A 20,497-nucleotide genomic window follows, 5' to 3' on the forward strand; every position below is an offset into this window, starting at 1 on the left:
TATATTGTAACTCATTATGTGACAAAGAAATATTTTCATGTTGAAAACCTGCGAATTAACAACAACCAAGTTAATGATGATGACGTTTTAATAATAAAATTTGTCTATAATTTAGTTTTTATTTCAGATTAAAATGGTACATTCTTTTTACGATATATAATAGAAAATATTTCCATTATATACACATTCATAACGATTCAAAATCGGATGGAGAGTTTGCCTTTTTTTTGAAAAATTGGCTTTAATGAAGTAACTGCTGTTTAACAGGCAGAGATTTAATAACATGATAGGGTTTTATATGTCATTAAAGCCGTTCTAGTTTCATCAAAGCATCACGCTATAAAATCATGTGTTTATTGATTTTGTTCTATTCTGGGGATAATACTGTATTCAAAGATACGTGTCAGCTTCGATGCTTTTGATATTATCTTACGACATTTAATCATTCGAGGATTACATTTCTTATCATCTTGTCTGTAACCAAACTCCATTATATAATTAAAACTGTAAAATTCATTTTTTAAATAACGAATAAACAAATATTTTCGCCTATGTATAAAGTTTTCAATTATCTAAATGGTTTCCTATATTTATTAAGTCCGATCGACTAACTATTTTCGTTCTATTCTGTACACGCCCGATAGTTTTACTACCTCCATCAAGTAAATCAATAAGGATTACTTTTATAATTTTCGAATACTTTACGTTTGTTTAGTTGATACGTTTACACTATGAGAGCGGCAACGTATATGGGATAAAAAGAAAGTCCACCGCATTTTAATGATACCAGAGAAATTTTACATATTTGGGAAAAAGAAAATAACTGGATCCATAACATGCACCTTGTCTGGGTGACATTAAAATCAAAACCACATTGTTATAGTTTAATCTTTTTTTATTAATTCATACAAATAGCTGTTTTATTCACACAGATAGTTACATTTTATTTGTTCAAAGTACTGGTCATTTGATTCTATACATTTGCCCATCTCTCCTTTGATCTAAAGCTTTAAAAAATAGCTTCTTCGATGAGAAAAGGTGGTAGTCGGATGGAGCCAGGTTTGGAGACTATGGTGGGTGCGATAAAACTTCTCAAGTGATTTCAACACTTCTTTGACTAGTTTTGCTGTATGAGACTTGTTGAGAATTATCATGCTGCAAATTTCCTTATAACTTCACTGAGCTTAATGTGAACGCTTCTAAAATAAATGCATTTTTCAGCATATCATATGCACCTGTTTCTTAAAAAAACACACAATTTTCAAGAATATGGAACCATTTATTTATTCAAAGTATTGGTCATATGATTCTATACATCTTACCAATCTCTCAGGCACTTTATGGATGCCATCTCAAAGAAACTGTTTGTCCTTTGAGCAAAACTATTCAATGAGCCATTTTATAACTTCTTCGAAACTGACAAAGTGCTGCTTTTCAAGCGTCTGTCCTAATAATGAGAAAAACTAATAATCGGACGAGGCAAGGTCTAGAGAGTATGGCGGGTGCAATAATATGTACCATGCAAGTGCTTTCAACGCTTCCTTGATCGGTTGTACATTATGTATCGGCGTTATCGTGTTGTAAAATCACTTTACCGTATCTTCGTGTCCATTCTGGATGTTTTCGATCGATGCATGGTTCAAATTGATCATTTGTTGTCGGTAGCGATTACTATTAACTGTTTCACCAGGTTTCAACAGTTCACACTTTTGTTCAACAGACAACACAGAGCATTGTCTTCCGACCAAAATGATTTCGCCTTGCAGTCGATCGGCTGGCTTCACCAGGTGACAACCATGGTTTTTTTGCGCTTAGGTTTTTCAAAATAAATCCACGTTTCATCATCCGTAACTATATGGGATTTTCTCCATTGCTTGTAATTGGTCGTGAATCGTTTCTTGGGCCACATCTTCTTTCAATAGGATCCATGGAATTTCTCATCTTCGAACACTGTTGAGGTACCAATGAATCAAAAAATGAATTTATCATATTAGAATTGTCGAAACCACGATTCACTTGTTTTGGTGGTTGAATAAAAAAAAAGTAATGCACGTTTCCAGGCATAAAATTCAACATTTTCAAAATATTATAAAACTAATTCGCTGTAATTTTGGATTAACTTAATTTTTTTGGTTTGGTGGTTAATACCAATAGAATAAAATAACATTTGCATCAAATCATAATATTGCATACTTATGACTAGTGAAATATGTTACAATAACCGGCAGGTAATTACCGACACACCTGGTAAACGTCTACAAAACGAATAGTTAGTAAAATTATATTTAACTTAACTAATTTTTTTAACTAAACAGCTTTTAAAATAAAAATAAAAAAAGCCATACAATTTTCAAGGTTGTTCAAAGACACAAACAAGGAAAAAAAAACGATTTTCGAAAACTCCCTATAGAGACAGTTAAAGATCTAATAAATAACTTTATCGTTGGACTATTCAGGTACCTTTTTCTACCTACGGAGAAGCAGAGAAAAACTGACCGGGTACTGTCTACTTGTATTCGAAACGACTAGGAATATATAAAAATAAAATTTAAAATTCAATAAGCCTCCTGTCAAGACGTCTTTCAGAATTTTAATACGGTCTTTTGTTTAATTCTACATCGAGAATGGGTACTGTGTTAAGTAGGACACAATAAGAGTCTCTTGATATTTATCTTTTATTTTTTAACGTTATTATAAATAAGTCTGGACATATTATACATATCGTTTTTGTTTCCTTTATATGGACAGTTATAACACATTAAATTCGTAATAAATTTGTAATGGGTACTGGTGTTTTGTACGGTGCAATACAATTAAGTTATTTTCAGCTCGTTATGCTTTGGTAAAAATGAATGATTTGTGATATTTTATTACGTTTGTGACCACTCTAAGTGTATATGGTAATAAAATTGATTATTAAGCGTGGGCAAAAACGTTTATTTATGCCTGTTTTTGGTACGAAAAAGGTCGTACCAAAACCCCTGTTCTCTTTATTGTTGTATAAGTTTCATACTGTGACACTTGTCTCAGGTAAAAGTAGAAAATCCGACATAAAATTGATTGATTTTTAGGTTAGGGCTATAAAAAAATTTAAACTATTGCTACCTACTATTGTAGTTGAATTATTTTAAATCTCTTATCAATCAGGTGTACTGGAGAGTATGCAATATTATTATTTAATACATACGTCATTTTATTGACATATGTGTCAAATAGAAAATCGAAAGATCGTCTGTGAAACATTGTCTCAAAGGTATGATCAACTCCAACGCTAAATTATTTTGGTCACAAGACAATGTTCTGTGTCTGATTAGAGTAGTTTACTCATAAAACAAGACCGGCCAAGGAAGCGTTAAAAGCATTTGGATGGAACATATCGCACTCATCGTACACTCCAGACTTTGCCCCGACCGACTATCAACTTTTCGCAATCAATGGGACACGCGTTTGCAGACCAGCACTTGATCAATTTCGAAGAAGTTAGAAAATTGATCGATCAATGGTTTTGCTCAAAGGACAAACGATTTTTTTGGGATGGCATACATAAAGTGCCTGAACGATGGGCAAGATGTATACAATCAAACGACCAATACTTTGAATAAATACGCTTTTCTATTTTCCTGAAAATTATGTAGAAATTTCTACAAAAAAAATGGTAATGATTTTCCGGTAAACCTGGTATATTAGTCAGATATTGTTGTAGTATGAATATTTTAAACTAACAGGTCAGTTGAAAAGTTCCCGGCCTGACAAATAGATGGCGCTACTAGAATTAAATCCATATGTTTTTAGTTAGCAGCGTGTTGATAAAATATTGCTTTTTGAATGCAAAAATACAGTTGAAGCAAAAACTTGGCTTGATGCCGAGTTTCCGGATACTTCCCCAGGAAAATTAACCATAAACGATTGGTTTGATTGGATGCTAAGTTTAGACGTGATAAAATGAGCACCGAAGACGGTGAACGCAGTGGACGCCCAAAAAAAGGTTGTTACGGATGAAAAAATTCACAAAATAATTTTGAATGACCATAAATTAAAATTGAATGAAATAGCAGACACTCTAAAGATATCAAATGAACGTGTACATCATATCATACAAGAATATTTGGCCATGAGAAAGATCTGGGCAAAGTGGGTGCCGCACGAGCTCACTTTTGACCAAAAACAACGACGAGTTGATGATTCGGAGGAGTGTTTGAAGATGATCAAGTGTAATAAACCTGAGTTTTTGCGTCGATATGTGACAATGGATGAAACACGGCTCCATCATTTCACTCCGAAGTTCAATCGACAGTCATCCGAGTGAACTGCACACAATGAACCTGCTCCAAAGCGTGAGAAAACGCAACAGTCGGCTGGCAATGTTATGGCGTCTGTATTTTGGGATGCGCATGGAATAATTTTTAATTGACTACCTTGAAACAGGAAGGACCATCAACAGCGACTATTACGTAGCGTTATTGGACCCTTTGAAGGACGAAATCGCCGAAAACGGGCGCATTTGAAGAAAAAGAAAATGCTGCTTCACCAAGACAATGCACCGTGTCACCATTCAGTAAAAACGATGGCAAAAATCCATCCACTATATTCTCCATATTTTGCCCTCAGCGACTATTTCATTTTCTTAGATCTCAAAGGAATGCTCGCTGGGAAGAAATTTTCGTCGAATGAAAAGATGATCACCGAAACTGAGGCCTATTTTGAAGCAAAGGACAAATGGTACTACAAAAATGGTATCGAGAAGTTGCAGGGTCGCTATAATCAGTGTATCACCCTTCAAGGGAATTATTTTGAATTAAAAAAAAGTTGGCAAAAAATGTGTTTTACTATGGTACGCCGGGGACTTTTCAATTGACCTTTTATGCCTTCAAAATATGTATAATATATGTACAAAATATGTATATGTATAACTAGTTTTGATAGATGGAGTTTCAGTATTATTAGTTTTTTACCTTGACTAGCCTGATTTTGGGTAAACAATACAGTAAAAAAAACCACAGTGGGCTCTGTGTTTGTAAATTCAAAATTACGTAAAGCCATTTTTTCCATTCGTATTGCGAAAATCTCCACCCACAACAATCTATTTATACTATCTTGTAATGGCGTACAAATTGCCTGGAATTATTTACCTTTCCTTCTTGCAACAGAATTCACACCAAATTTGTAAGGATCTTGTTAGTTATGAAGTTGATTAAATATCGAACAGATAAAATCTTAATGCCTTACTATATCAAGAGGATGAGGAAGAAAAAGATTCCAACGCCACGTATATCTGTTTTTAACATGAGCGAACCATGAAAGTAAACATAAAAAACATTGAGTAAGATGTTGGTACTAAATAAATACATTAAGCGTTCTGTTATAGATGTAAATTATCGAGTTGCTATCAGATATACGAGGGCATAAACATAAAATATATTTTAAGTAGCGTTAATTAATCTTGAAAATTGTGTACGTGATTATTTTTAAGTGTTAGTAGAAAATCTGTAGTAAAAATGGTTTTAATCAACTAAATGAGATGGCAGGAATATATGTCTGATGGATATGAAATGCGGAGTAGGAGAATTTAAGCGGATTTTAAATATGTTCGAGCACATAAACCTCACCATCGCCAATTTTCTTTCAATACTCGACTTAAAGGCACCAATTACTATGATCTCATATCCCAGCTTTTAGGACAAAGACATTCAACAGTAGTTTTTACTGATTTAAATTATGAACAAATCCTTTAAATTAATTCACAATCTTCACATATTTATGAATTATGTTTATCATTTCATCTATTTAGAATGATTAAGACAACTCAACAAAACTGAAAACTTTCCAAAGCCATCTGCCATTGAAAATAAAAAAAACTTGAAGAAACTGCGATTCCAACGAGACAAAATATATGTGAGAAAAAATCTGGCTATGAGTAAATTAAAATAAAAAAGCAGGAAACTGTAACCAACGAGCCAACCATCGTCGACATGAATACAGCAATACAGCTACTGTGGAGAGCACGCAAGAAATGAGAAGATTGGAGCGAACAAAACCACACGGACTTGTTTACTGTATAAGTGTATTTAAACTTTAGTTTAAGTAGTTTAGTTTTATTTTAATTTGGTAAGTACATACTGATGTATTAATCCCGTACTTGCCTTGCTTGTATTTTAATGCAAGTACAACAGAACAGTAGTGAGCCGGCTTGGTTGACGCAGTGGTAACGGCGACAGGACGGTCCTCCTCCTACTGTTGCGATAGCCTCGGGTTCGAATCCTGCTGGGGCATGGTCGTAAATTTATGTTTCTGATTGTTTAACATTTGTGATTGTCTTTAGGCAAGAGTGTAAAATCCGACAAGGAATATGATCCCAGTCACGCCAGTAACCAGGCTGGGTAAGACCGGATGTCTTCTGGGATGATTTCTGAAGTTGGTCACTCGCCAGTCGGTAGGCTTAATGCTGAGGACCGTGGTTTGGAGACCACGTTAAAGTCCAATCTCCAGTCCAGATAAACCCTCGCTGGTAAAAAGGAGACATAGACATTAAATTATATATTATATTAAAAAATTACAGTAATAATACATTTGTAGCGACCTTGAGGCATGTCGAATTTTACATCCTGGAATAACGGTTAACAAAGTACCCAGAAATATAATCCCAGATGTTGAACACGGGCGGGGTACCAGCAGCGACAACTAGAACACGATAACGAATCGCTAGCAACCCCGAGACGTTTATCTGGGATGTTATTGAAGGGTATTTCGAGGATTCAGTAACCGACCATCGTTTGGTTTAGACGTGCCACCATCGACTGCCCAAGCCTCGTCTCCAGGTAACACCGCTGCCACCCGTTTTATATATTTTATATTTTCTACATTTTTTATATTGCCAATAAATAACGGTCACATAATGTAAACACCACTGTTTCATTTCGTTCTACCTCCATTCACCGGGCCATATCGTTTACCCTAAACATTAATTTGTAAATTAAGATTGTACTAAGTATAAATTGCAGATGTAATAATATAAAAAATGTTTATATCTGTTTATATATTACGTAAGCAATTACTTGTTCCTACCAAACGCCAAAGCAACTCCGAAGAATTTGGTAAGTTTCTTATTGCATTTATGGAATTATCCTAATGCACAAGTATGTGTATTATTTCTAGGACAGTCCATATTAACAAGTTGATTTTTCTTGTATCGAAGATAGAATTTTCTTCGTTTTGCTTCGAAACACGTAAATATTTAGCTACGAAACGTGAAAATCAGTCACGAAATATACATTACAAATCTTTCGTTAAATAATTTATTCAAATTATGTGAAGAAGTATAAAATATGTTAAAGATTTTTACAACGCAAGGTTATTTAAATCTTTTACTGAAAAATCATTTTTCATTTCCTGGTTATCGTAATGAATGTTGTTTTAGCTTTTATCTCGATATAAACGCATTACTCTAAAAACAATAGTCGATTTCACCTTGAGTATTTTACTGAAATTATATTTATTACTATGTCCGATGAAAACATATAGTTTTATTTACAAATTACCTTTTAATTTCCTTCCTTTATGTATAGCACAACTCAAAATAGTTTTAAATGGTATTTAAAACGGATATCTTTACATAATTATTGGTCATTTTTTAAATTTAATTAACGAGATAGTCCTCATACGAATCTCATTAAATACATGTTCGAAAACGAGATGCGACTCTCATTATCATTAAATTATATTATTTTTAACGAATAAGATTTTCAACCGTACCTATATATAAATAAATAATTAATAGCCCCTTTAAAAGGGCTTGTATCATTTCATCAGTGGTCTTTTTGATGTTTTCTTAAATTTTGTGAGTCATCCTCATTAAAGCACGTGTGAAGTAAATGTCGAAGGTAGGAGGAATACTATAGAGATGAAATCGAATACCTGATTAATATGAATAGTATCAGATATAGAAGAGATACCACCCACTATGGTACTATTTAATATTCGTAACTCAACATTAAATGAATAAATATATTGATTTGAAATTTTAATCTTGCTTTGGACCGCCAAAAATTTAAATTATCACGATAGAAGTTGTTAAAAAAACGTTTTGATAGTGATATTGAGATGAATTATTAGCATATGTGTGTGTTTCGTAGATACTAAATAGTGTTAGGTTTGTTTCTAAATCGTCAAGAAAGTTAGTTTTAGTAATGGGAACTATCGACTGAAAACAGTCGAAATAGTCGATAATCAAAGAAATAGCGACTGAAGATAGTAATTACTATTTTCAGTCCAATGCACGGATCGATTGTTCGTGATACCAGACGCAGATGTACGAATTCTTGTCTATATAAGTTGTAAGATAGGAAAGGACGGAAATAATTACTTGGAACAGTTAATTTTATATGTATTATATATTTTATATGTATGTGTTTATATTTTCCAAGGGTAGAACAGCGAGGCAGAAATGTATATATATTCATTCAAAATAAAATCAAACTTATGTAATTTTGAAAATTAATTTTCGAATTATTGTGGTTCATGTTGTAGGCGTAGCTTCAGAAATTCCGAATTTTGATTTCAAATAAGTCAATAATCGATGATTTACTAATGAAATTTCAATAAATATACAGTAAAGAAATGGAAACTTTTATATCGTTGTTGTTAATTAAGAAAAACAACATCACCCCTTAAACATAGATACCATATCATTATTTAACGAAGAAAAACAAACAAAAAGAAGTTCTTAACACGCTATGACGAATTTTTTGATAGTTATTATACATTTTAAATAGAAAACATCAACTATTTGAATTTTTTCTTTATAGTATCAACTGTTTTGCGTGAATAAATTTGCTGGCGGTGGCCAATAAGATCATTAAAGATAAAAATGATAATAATATAAATATTTCAAAATCACTAGAAACATAACCATAGAATTTGCAAAATAACCATAGAATTTGCAAAATAACAAAATAAATTTTCGAGAACATGTTTGTTTTCTATATTTTCGAATTATTGTAGTTCATGTTGTAGTCACAGCTTAATAAATTGGGAGTTTTGATTTCAGATAGATCAATAATCGATGACTTACTAGTGAAATGTCAATAAATACGTAGTAAAGAAATCAAAACTTTTATATCGTTGTTGTTAATTAAGGAAAAGGACATCACCCCTTAAACATAGATACCATACTATTATTTAACGAAGAAAAACGAATAAAAAGAAGTTCTTAACATGCTATGACGAATTTTCTGATGGTTATGACACATTTTAAATAGAAAACATCAACTAATTGTATTTTTTTCTAAGTACAAGCAACTGTTTTACATAAAAAAACTTGTTGCCTGTGGCGAATAAGATCATTAAAGATAAAAATGAAGAGGTTCTGAGAATTTGCACGTATCCGTAATGGCCGACATTTTTTCTAGACACCGCCACCATCCATAGAAACATTAAAAACAACATATTTATTTTACACACAGGAATTCTTCGACCGACAATACTGACACTAAGACATAAAAGATTTCTTCTTCTTAGAAAGCCGAACTGGTAGAATCTTCGGCTAACCTCAAACGTGTCGCTAACGTGCTTAAATCCATTTATGTGCGGGGAAGAGCCGATATAAATCCGAATTAGATATATTCGGAGTTTATTTCTGTTTTTTTTGGTGATACGATTTTCAGTTGAAGAAAAAAAGAGAGAGATTAGATGAGAAAGCACGTTTGGTCTGGCTTTCTTCCGGTTCACAAAACGATTTGTTATAGCTCAACGTTAACTTTTACGGCATTTAAATTTTGATTAATAGAATTCACGGCGTCATAAAACTCGATAATTAGTTGGTATTTAATTTCTCCTCGACTTGCAACTTTATTATTATATAAATAATAATCTGTACTAATCTGGTTTCATTGTAATCATTATACAAACTATACAATGGCATTATTCATATCTTGCCATAAGCAATTAAGTTTGAGTATTTGCTATTGATTGGTATTAATAAAAATCAACCTTGGTGAGTACCTTGAACTTTTTTTCCTTACTGTATTGTTTGTGTCGTACATAATTTTTTATTTAAAAATATGCAAATTTCGTATGGAATGTAGAGATGAATTTAATTTAATCTACATGGGTTGTAACTCAAAACAGATGCAGAGAGTATAAACGTCAGCTGGAACTTAGTAGTTTACAGTACTCTTAAATCCTTAATATATATATATTTCGTTTCAAGTACAACGTTTATTTATTTATTATAGATCCATCGGCTTCCTGAACTATACAATATAAATACATGGTCGGAATATAAAGTCTAGAGTTAAATGTGTAGGACAATATTGCAAGATGACAAGTAAAATATATAAAAGCATACAGATGCATGAATAGATGAATGCTACAGTACAATGTTCGCACAACCTATGACCCTGATAAGGATACAAGATACAAAAAATGTAAACGAACATGCATGATATTACATAGATGCACACTGTTATATTATAGTAGCAGTCCTGTTACGGTTAGAAAATTAATCAGCTTGTCCAGATTCTCCAGCCTAAGACACTGGTCTCACTATAGACAGTGAGAAACCACATTCGAAGCACAGTGGTGGACTTCTTCTCTTAATGAGAAACTCATGGGTCAGTTTGCAGAGACCAATTCTGATACGCGAGAATAAGCTTAAGTTGCATCTGGTTGTGTTAGTGGTGTTAAGGCCCTGGTAATATTCCTTTTTCACCTCCCAAAGCTTGTTGTGTTCTGTTAAATCCCATCTGAGTTGGTCTAGATGTCTAAAGATAGTAGTAGAGTGGTGCTTCATATCTCTACTCCAGAAGAGGAAGTTTTTCGTAAGTGATTCTTCCCTGTTCTTGGCTAAGTAATCCACTTTTTTATTTTCAAACATCCCAGAGTGAAAAGGGAGCCACATAAAGGTGATGGTTTTGCCGCTTCTTTCCAATTTAGAGGTTAGTTCACGGATAAGCGCTCCTAGCGGGTGTAGAGGTAGATATGGTTGGAGCCAGTTTAAGGAGCTCATTGAATCGGAGGCGATAACTAATCGGTTGTCTTGCATATCTTGTACTGAGATCAGGTCAATACAATCGATGAAACGAGAGGCCTCCCACGTAATCATTGCACTTAGAGCCGTCCGAGAATATGAAATGATGTTCAGGATATTTCTCAGTTTTATGTTGATTGAATTACTAACACAACATCTAGAGCAAAACCCTTTGTTCAATACTTTTTTCAGGACACAAAATTGTCTTTAACAACACATTAAACAAAAGCATAGCAGATCACACTCAAAAATCAAAGTTGCGGTACTAATTAGGGCCTAAAAAGATTGGCTTATCAGTCAATTATTTTTTGAATTTTTGGGATTCAAATATGGGGTTGCAGTAAAATATCAAACCAGCTAATAATCTAACGCTGCCAAAACAAAATTCTTCGATTAATTATCAATGCTTATCGTTATATAGCTGCAAGGTAACCTCGAAATCATATGAATTGATGAAGTTATTTCAAATTTTGACTTGAAACAAGAATCACGACAGTGAAGAAGTAATACAGCTACTGGATAACAAGCAGGAAATCAAGATATTGAAGCCGACCAAACCACACGAATTTGTATTATAACTGTTATTCCTAACTTTATCTTCAATAGTATAAATAATTTTTAACTTGGATATACCTAATGTAAGATATAAAAAAGGTGTATTAAACGAAAACATCAAATATAAAGACGGTAAATGGAAGATCAAGTTAAAATTTGACAGGTACAGTGCTTCCAGCTTACAAAAAAACCATGGTGAGGCAGGATTTATTTAATATAGTACAGGTTAGTGACCTATAATTTATGACACATATAAAAGCGGCCACCACTTGTCATCAGCATTCAAAGAAAACATATAATTAGGAAGTGTAACTGTCTTTACAGTCACGTGACTATAAATCGATGGATAGCTTCATAAAAAGTGATAACGGTTAACAGCTCTATAACCATAAAATGATCATTCAAAATATAATAAGATAAAAAGGTTCTTTGATTCCGACAAAGTGCCTTTAAAAAGACACATCCGTTCATAAATTTTAATTCTAAAACTGACCGGTAGTTGGAATACCTAACTCTATAATTTGAGGCACATGCCAAACATCTGCCTAAACAGATGCGATTTAAGATGGTAGAGAAAGAGAGCGAGAACAGAAAGAAACGGACAAAGAAAAGAAGCACGTCAAATAAATCTCGAGAGGAATTTCAAATAATTAATAATCATAAAAGTGCCAAATAAAAATATCCCCTTTATTTTGCTTGTAAACAATAAAAGGAGATATATTAATACTGCCTATTCGTAATAAAATAATTAATTAGCGTATAAAATAATTAGTTGTTGACGTAACTGGTTTTAATTGGTATTAAGATATGACACAAAACATATTTAAAATTATTTCTTTTTATATTTCAACAATTATTATGTTTTTACAAGATACAGGGATATGTCTAACGTTATTTAACGCTTTATATCAACTAATTATTGATAACTGAAAGGTTTGATGTTTTAATTAAAGATTTTGTTGAGTTATAAACGCAAAAATACTGTCTTGTATCTAGAAATTTAGCGCGAAAGACACTAGTTGCAAGGACGTCGCTATAATTAGTCGATTTTTCTTATTTCCAAGTGCACCTAAGCACAAAATCGGTTTTAATTTATTCCAAGTGTCTATTGGAATGAGCGTAAACTATTTCATAGTCACGAGTATTTTACAAAACGGCATAAAACAAAACAAATACGAAGCGAAACGCACCATTCATTTAGCTGTCTATTGAAATATAACTAAAACTGTCAATCTGAATCAGGGAGAAAAATTACGGTCGTATAGAGACCTGAATGATCATGACTTTGTATTTTTATATAAGTGAAGGACAAATTAACGTGTTAAGATTGTAGACAACATAATGAAACCACCTGATCAATTTTTCATATCTATTTTGCAGTCAATAAGGATATTATTTACGATAAAAAATATAAAGATGAGTGAAGATTTATATTTCTCTTGTACTTTGACATTTAATTGATTAAATTTAAGAAAAAACAAACAAACGTTTTTATTCTGACCTGATTTATCCTTCCATGGAAATATATAGGATATTTAAAGGTAGAGCAAATAAAGTTGGTTGACGCAGTGGTAAAGGCGACAGGACGGATCTCCTACTGTTGCGATAGTCGCGGGTTCGAATTCTGCTGGGGCATGGTCGTAAATGTATGTTTGTGATTGTTTAATATTTGTGATTGTCGTTAGGCAAGAGTGCAAAATCCGACAAGGAAAATGATCCCAGTCACGCCAGTAATCAGGCTGGGTAAGACCGGATGTCTACTGGGATGATTTCTAAGTTGGTCACTGGCCAGTCGGTAAGCTTAATGCCGAAGACCGTGGTTCGAGCCCACGTTAAACTGTAGGTCCAGTCCAGATAAACCCTCGTTGGTAAATAGAGACTTTAAAATATACAAAAAAAAGTTTACATCTATGTTGATATTTGTGTTTGACAAATTAACGTGTTAAGATTGTAGACAACATAATGAAACCACCTGATCAATTTTTTATATCTATTTTGCAGTCAATAAGGATATTATTTACGATAAAAAATATAAAGATGAGTGAAGATTTATATTTCTCTTGTACCTTGACATTTAATTGATTAAATTTAAGAAAAAAACACAAACGTTTTTATTCTGACCTGATTTATCCTTCCATGGAAATATATAGGATATTTAGAGGTAGAGCAAATAAAGTTGGTTGACGCAGTGGTAAAGGCGACAGGACGGATATCCTACTGTTGCGAAAGTCGCGGGTTCGAATTCTGCTGGGGCATGTTGGTAAATTTATGTCTGTGTTTGTTTAATATTTGTGGTTGTCGTTAGGCAAGAGTGCAAAATCCGACAAGGAAAATGATCCCAGTCACGCCAGTAAGCAGGCTGGGTAAGACCGGATGTCTTCTGGGATGATTTCTAAGTTGGTCACTGGCCAGTCGGTTCGAGCCCACGTTAAACTGTAGATCCAGTCCAGATAAACCCTCGTTGGTAAAAGGAGACTTTAAAATATACAAAAAAAAGTTTACATCTATGTTGATATTTGTGTTTGACGTAAAATTTCATATGTTAGAAATGTGTTTCATGTCCAGAAAATCCTCAAAGGAATACTATACTGAAGGAATCCAACACTGAGTATACATGTATCTTTTTATAAACATAATGTTTGTATATTGAAATAAATCATTAAATTATTTTTATATTAGACTATTAATTATTTTTTATGTTAGATTACATCAAAATAAACTACGAAATACTAATTGTTGTCGAATACCCACGTTGAAATAAAAAAAATATGTTTAATTCTTACTACATGGCGTCCTACATAACCCCCAAAAAATGACTGCCTACTTAAACTCACGTTGTTATTTAAAACATAGCATCACGTTAGACAAAAAGCAAAACACATTAGAACCAAAATAAAACAACTATACTGGTTAGTCGGAAGATACTCCCAACTTGATCTAAAATCAAAGAGGTTGATCTATAATACAATTATAAAGCCAATTTGGACCTATGGGGTGCAAATATGGGGTTGCACTAAATATTCAAATCAGTTAGTCATACAGCGCTGTCAAAATAAGATTCTTCGATTGATTACCAATGCCTATCGCTATGTAACCAATGAAGAACTGCACAATGACCTGGAAATCAAATGGATTTGCGAAGTTGTGCAGGATTTCGCCTTGAAACACGAAAGAAGATTACTAAATCATTCTAACGTGGAAGCAATACAATTGCTGGACAGCGCACAGGATGTCAGGAGACTGAAACGAACAAAACCATACGAACTTGTGTGAACATTTAGTGTGTATTATTAGTGCAAACTATAGCTATAAGTTAATAATTAATAAATAATTATAATTTTATAATTGAGGAATACATACTGATGTATTTTCTCGTACTCGTCTTGCTTGTTAATTAATCCAAGCACATAGGAAAAGTAGTAATAAATTAATTGTAATAATAATAATTAAGATTGTACTAAGCGTATCTAATAAAGATGTTATAAAAAAATTAAAACACACCGTATAATACGAATATTTAACTAGATCATGCATCCTAAGAAATAGTTTAGATAATTTATTTTGATTTAAAGTATATATACTTCCAGACTTTTAGGTGATTGACCGGTTATCAATTACTCCAGACGAATAGGTACCTATACATCTTCTTTGTTGACTTTATGAATCTGTCTTCTCCCGAACATATTATCTTGTCTGAAACGACACGCATCGAACATGTAAACACATAAACTAAAGTCTTACGTTTCTGAAATACGTTTATATTATCTTTACCATTATTTAAACTCGACGTTAGCGTTATAATAATTAAAACAATTCTCTCTTGTTAACTATATAACCTCATAACATTCCCAACAATCTAATCTAAACAAGCTTATTAATATATGTTGGTGCAATGTTTAAATCATATCAATTTTTCAATTAAATTTCAATCAGATTTATTAAAGCACAAGGCTCTTCATTTTAAGATATTTCTATTGATGATGCTATTTCTATTAGTTAATATTGATATTAATAGCCTGTTTTATTCTTAATTCTTTATAACTCTATGCCAAAACAATGGTTATTATGTCTCATCACTTTCATAAATCAACTAGGATGTTTCCATGTGTCAAGAATAAACACGAAAATGTATTTTTACCTGTGCTCATGAACATAAATTATTCGTATAAATAGTACAAGGAGTAATAAAAATGGAGTTTTACGTTACCTTTAGAAGTCAAATAAACCAACACTGATGCTACTATCGGAAATAACGGTTGTATTTTGTTTTCTAGCTTGGATAATAATGAGAATTATATCAGACAGCATGTCTCATATAATGCTAAATAAGTTCAAAGGACAGCGATATTCAAACAAGATATATATTAAAGATTTTTCAATAGAAGCAAAAACAATGTCACATTTATAATTATTACATTGAAATAATTAATTGCTTATATATCAGGCACTTTAGACTTTAATTACTGTGGACTGTGAATTAATTTTGAGGGATAGAAAACGTTGCAGTTGCAGTTACGTCATTTGTATCATATTGGACATCTTTGTAATTCTGTTAATTAAGCATCATTGTGTAATTTTGCTGAAATATGAGTACTTCTTTGTTAGTTCAGTGGTACGTATTTAGAATGAGCACTGAAAGATAAGCGGTCGTTATATAAGCAGTATCTCAGCAAGCATCATTTTGATGAAAATATAACTGATTTTTCATGAACAGTATTTGGGTTTTCAAAAAAAGACTCGTATTATTCATTGTATTTCATCATATGTGCATTTTAAAAATGTTTGTTAGGCATTATGGTTTATTTAACTTGAAACATATTTCATTTTTTAAATAAACAACTTATTATATGATTATGAAGCGAAATATGATTCATGTTTCTCGCTCTCGCTCATATAACATATATGAGAAATAACATTACAAAGAATCTGTATATTGTGTTCGTTATCTTGTATAAAGGCGAATCAAAAGAAATTTAATTCCAAAGCCGTCGATATATGAAACTATTTGACCTCTTTCATCTGTTTATGATTCCATTCTAAGAAAATGCGTAACAAAATGGTAAACTCGCTGTAGCTATTCAGTAAAGTTGATGTTGTACATCCTTAAACAGGTCATTCAATTCCGTGAAATTTGATTTTGCTAGGTGCTAATTTCATGAAACAAAACTCCGCCTTCAACAACTTTCTTTCGAATAAGGTTTGATTAAATTTAATTGCAAATTTAGTTGAAAACATACTTTAATTTAATGGATATTAGATTTGTTATTGTTTTGTTTGTCGATTGTATTGATAAGATTTTGTGGAGGACGCAAGCTAAAACGAGATCATTTAACAAGTGTTTAAAATTAATCTCTTATCTTTAGTGAGTTGTATATTGTATCGTTATACTGTTACAAATACAAAAAAATAGTACATATGATACCGTCTGAGATAAAAAAAAATTTAGTCTGATAAGAAAATCAAATGTTATCATTTCAAAATAGAATACATGTCCTTTATATCAGCTATAAAGTTACGTAATTTTTTGATAAAAATTTGATATTTCAAAATCATCAAGTTGTTAAAAGGTACGGAACTACCTTTAGAAATGATAATGGTTAAGCTTTAAAGATAAACACTGAAGAATGTCCATCATATTAAGGGGTTTTGTTTCTTTTTATCTCGAATGAACTAGAGACTAGATGTCTGAAATGGCGCCAAAGCTATATAAACAATATGTGTGGTCTATTGTTGCCATTTAAAAACATCGATTATCAGTTACTATACTGTAAATATATCGATGATTGAAATAAAAGAACATATATCACAGTAATGTATGTTAAATGGGAACCTTAACATCGAAATCAACACGTTCTGTACAATAATAATGTAGTTAAAAAAGAACTGTTAAGTCAGGAGATATGATATTAATTAATTAGACATCATACTAGAGGCGAAGAAAACGAAATTAATCTATCATTATGTCAAAATTATGTAAATATAAACCGCGAATTTTTAGACACTTAATAGATAAGTTTTATGAAAAATGATTATAGTTATATGGTCACATATTAATGTATTAAATTTCTAGCCGCCAATTTATTATGTTATATATATATATATATATATATATATATATATATATATATATAGAGTACAGTTATATATCAAGATGAATAACTAGATCTAAAACATAATAGATATAAATAAAGTAATAATTAGGACGCCGGAAGATTTTTTTTCGATAATTTCTTATCGTTGTTATATAAGAACCCAGTTATTTTTATTTATGATCATCGCACAACGTTAAAACAGCATCAAATGTTTATATATCGTCTCAGGTTTAGATATTGTTTACCTTGATAGTTGTGTGATGGTCAAATAAACAAATGAAATCATAACAAAAACATAACAGTGTTTATAGACAATTGTACTTACCAACATGTAAATATATGTATAGGACACAACAACACGACGTTGATCAATTATTTACCGAAACAACAAGGTAACGAAATGTTGTCCAACTTTCCATCGCACCAAAAATCTGTTTTAAAATGACTGAATTACACTAAAAGTTCATCGTACTTTCGTCCGGATCGTAGAAATATCTTTTTAATAGATGAGAAAAAATAGGAATCGATCAAAACCGCAATAAATAGAGCCAAAATTTTCAGGACTAACGAACGGCCTTGAGGAATTAGATCTTTGACATTCGCATACGTAGTGGTACCGCTACTAGCGTGGTACTTACTTAGCCGAGTACCACGTTCAGCTTGTGTATACAACTGAGACGATCTCTCGAGTTCAATTGGGAAGTATTCTCAAGTAATCAGTGCGCATGTGCATGCCCGCCGCTATAACAGGTTAGATTTGTGTTGGTATATCAGGTTAGTAAATAAAACAAGATCCATTTTATGAGGTAGTAGAGTTTTATCTTCGATTTGTATTTTTTTTCTTTTCGAAAACATTAAACTTTTAGTCGTATTAGATGTTGAAATTCATTTTTCATCGCTTTATTTATTTATTCAAGCTCATATATATATATAGCGCGCTTTATTTTTTATTTACATTATTTACAAACTACCTAACTAGCGACAACACGATAAAATAAATCTTGTTTGATTGACGATGATGTATATGTTGCAACTGCGAGCATATCACAGGTACATTCATATTCTTCAAGCAAATGCAAACAACTTTTGGTTACTCCACAGGAGAACAGGAAGGAAATGGAAATATAAATAACAAGACAGGAAATACGAAAGATATAGTGAACGGAATAATAATTAGGAAAAAAATGCATTTAATATATAAATATTTATATTGTATGTGTAGACTGTCATAGGATGTTCGATATTTCAGGGTTTTATGACATTTCTTTATAAAAAAATATATATAGTAAGTAAAAAAACACCCGAGTACGCTTATTTTCAAAATTGATTTTAATGCTGCCCCAGGCAATCAAACCGAGTGCTTTGTACTGAAAACTGTATCTAAAGCTTTAGTTAAAATGAATATTTAAAGTATTAAAACACTGTGAATTAATTTAGAAGTTTCCTCTTTTTTGGGAATTTCTAATTTTTTAAACATTTTTTATTATACCATCTTTCTTATACTGATTTTTTCAGTTTTGTTTATATATAGTTTTAGAGATATCATTATTTTTAAATATAATGCATAATAATGATAATAAACTATATTATAAACTAGATCTTGTCCCCAGTGATTACTGACTGATTACAGCCTTCAAAAAAATGTTATAGGGAAAGAGGTAGATTACAATGAAGTAAATAAGATGTAGTAAATAATTGGTTTATTATATGCATGCGCATTTCGACAATTTGCATCTAGTTATGTTAATAATTTGCTAAGTCTATGTATGTGTCCAAATGTTTGTTAACTTGTTATATAGAATTGTGAAAATTTGATAAATTAAAAAAATAACAAGACGCTACTATTGATAAAATTCGAGGTAACAAAAATTGTGATAAGAATAAAAATTATAATGTACTATGGACTTAACAATATCAACAAAATTACCAGAATAAGGTAAGTTTGAAAAGAAAGAAATATGTAACTAGTTATTCAGCATTGTTTGGTAGTTATATATTAGAAATAACAGTTCAAAGAATCTTTATTTAGTCTATATATATTATAGACTTAACAATATCAACAAAATTATCAGAATAGAAGATTCAAAGATGATATAATAACAGAGGATGTAAAATGTAAGTAGTTGTCTAATTCTGTTCCTAGAAGTTTATAAAATATTTTGTGTAAGCATGTACATTTGATAAAAATATGTAAGGAATGGGTACATGCACTCTTGCTTTTGTCAAGTTACATCTGTGCTACTAGATGAAAAATATACAAGAGAATAATTGTGATATAATAAAAATCTATTGATCTATTTTAACTCCATTAATTGTCCTAAAATAATGATAATTTTTGAACGCATTGCCTTGAGTTGTTTTTTAAAGAGAAACAATATCCTTAACTAGATTTAATTCTCAACGAAATATGTTCATGTAAACAACAAAAACGTTAGACATAAGGGCGCTTGCGCACAACTAGCCAATCATACTACACCTCATTCACCTCCCTCTAGCCTGGAAAAAGGTCTGTTAAATGGAGAAGCTGTTTTCTATCTTGAAAATAACATCAAATCATTCTATGAAAAAGGTATACAAATTTAGAGGAGGGACAACTGGAGAATTAGAGGTATTGAAATGTAAATTTCATCTAAAGCCTGAAAAATTATTCTATATTAGATTTATTTATTAAACTGTAAGGAAATTCATTTAAAACTGTGTTTATTCTGAATAAAATATTGCTGAGTGAACTGAGAAAATTCTCATGAAGTTTAACGTTACTAAAAAATGGTGTTTTAGAATGTGTAGTGGAACTATCAACTAAAACCAGCTATCGACTATTTAGTAA

General features: G+C 31.6%; 1 protein-coding gene across 2 annotated transcripts in view; it reads right to left on the reverse strand.

The window, feature by feature from the left end:
• Sema5c (Semaphorin 5c) overlaps nucleotides 1-18,349 on the reverse strand; it is a 36,188-nt gene extending 17,839 nt beyond the window's left edge. Inside the window, exon 1 of one of the 2 annotated variants that reach the window (XM_076406500.1) lies at nucleotides 17,996-18,349. The gene's annotated coding sequence lies outside the window, so the exon portion shown is untranslated. Of the gene's footprint in view, nucleotides 1-15,785; nucleotides 15,860-17,995 lie in introns of those variants that run through there. The other variant, XM_076406501.1, reaches the window with a different exon arrangement.
• Between the last annotated feature and the right edge of the window lie 2,148 nt (nucleotides 18,350-20,497).

The sequence above is a fragment of the Rhynchophorus ferrugineus genome, unplaced genomic scaffold, assembly GCF_030347505.1.
Source record: "Rhynchophorus ferrugineus isolate W39M unplaced genomic scaffold, kcgeb_rfMv2 rfM5, whole genome shotgun sequence".
NCBI lineage: Eukaryota > Metazoa > Arthropoda > Insecta > Coleoptera > Curculionidae > Rhynchophorus > Rhynchophorus ferrugineus.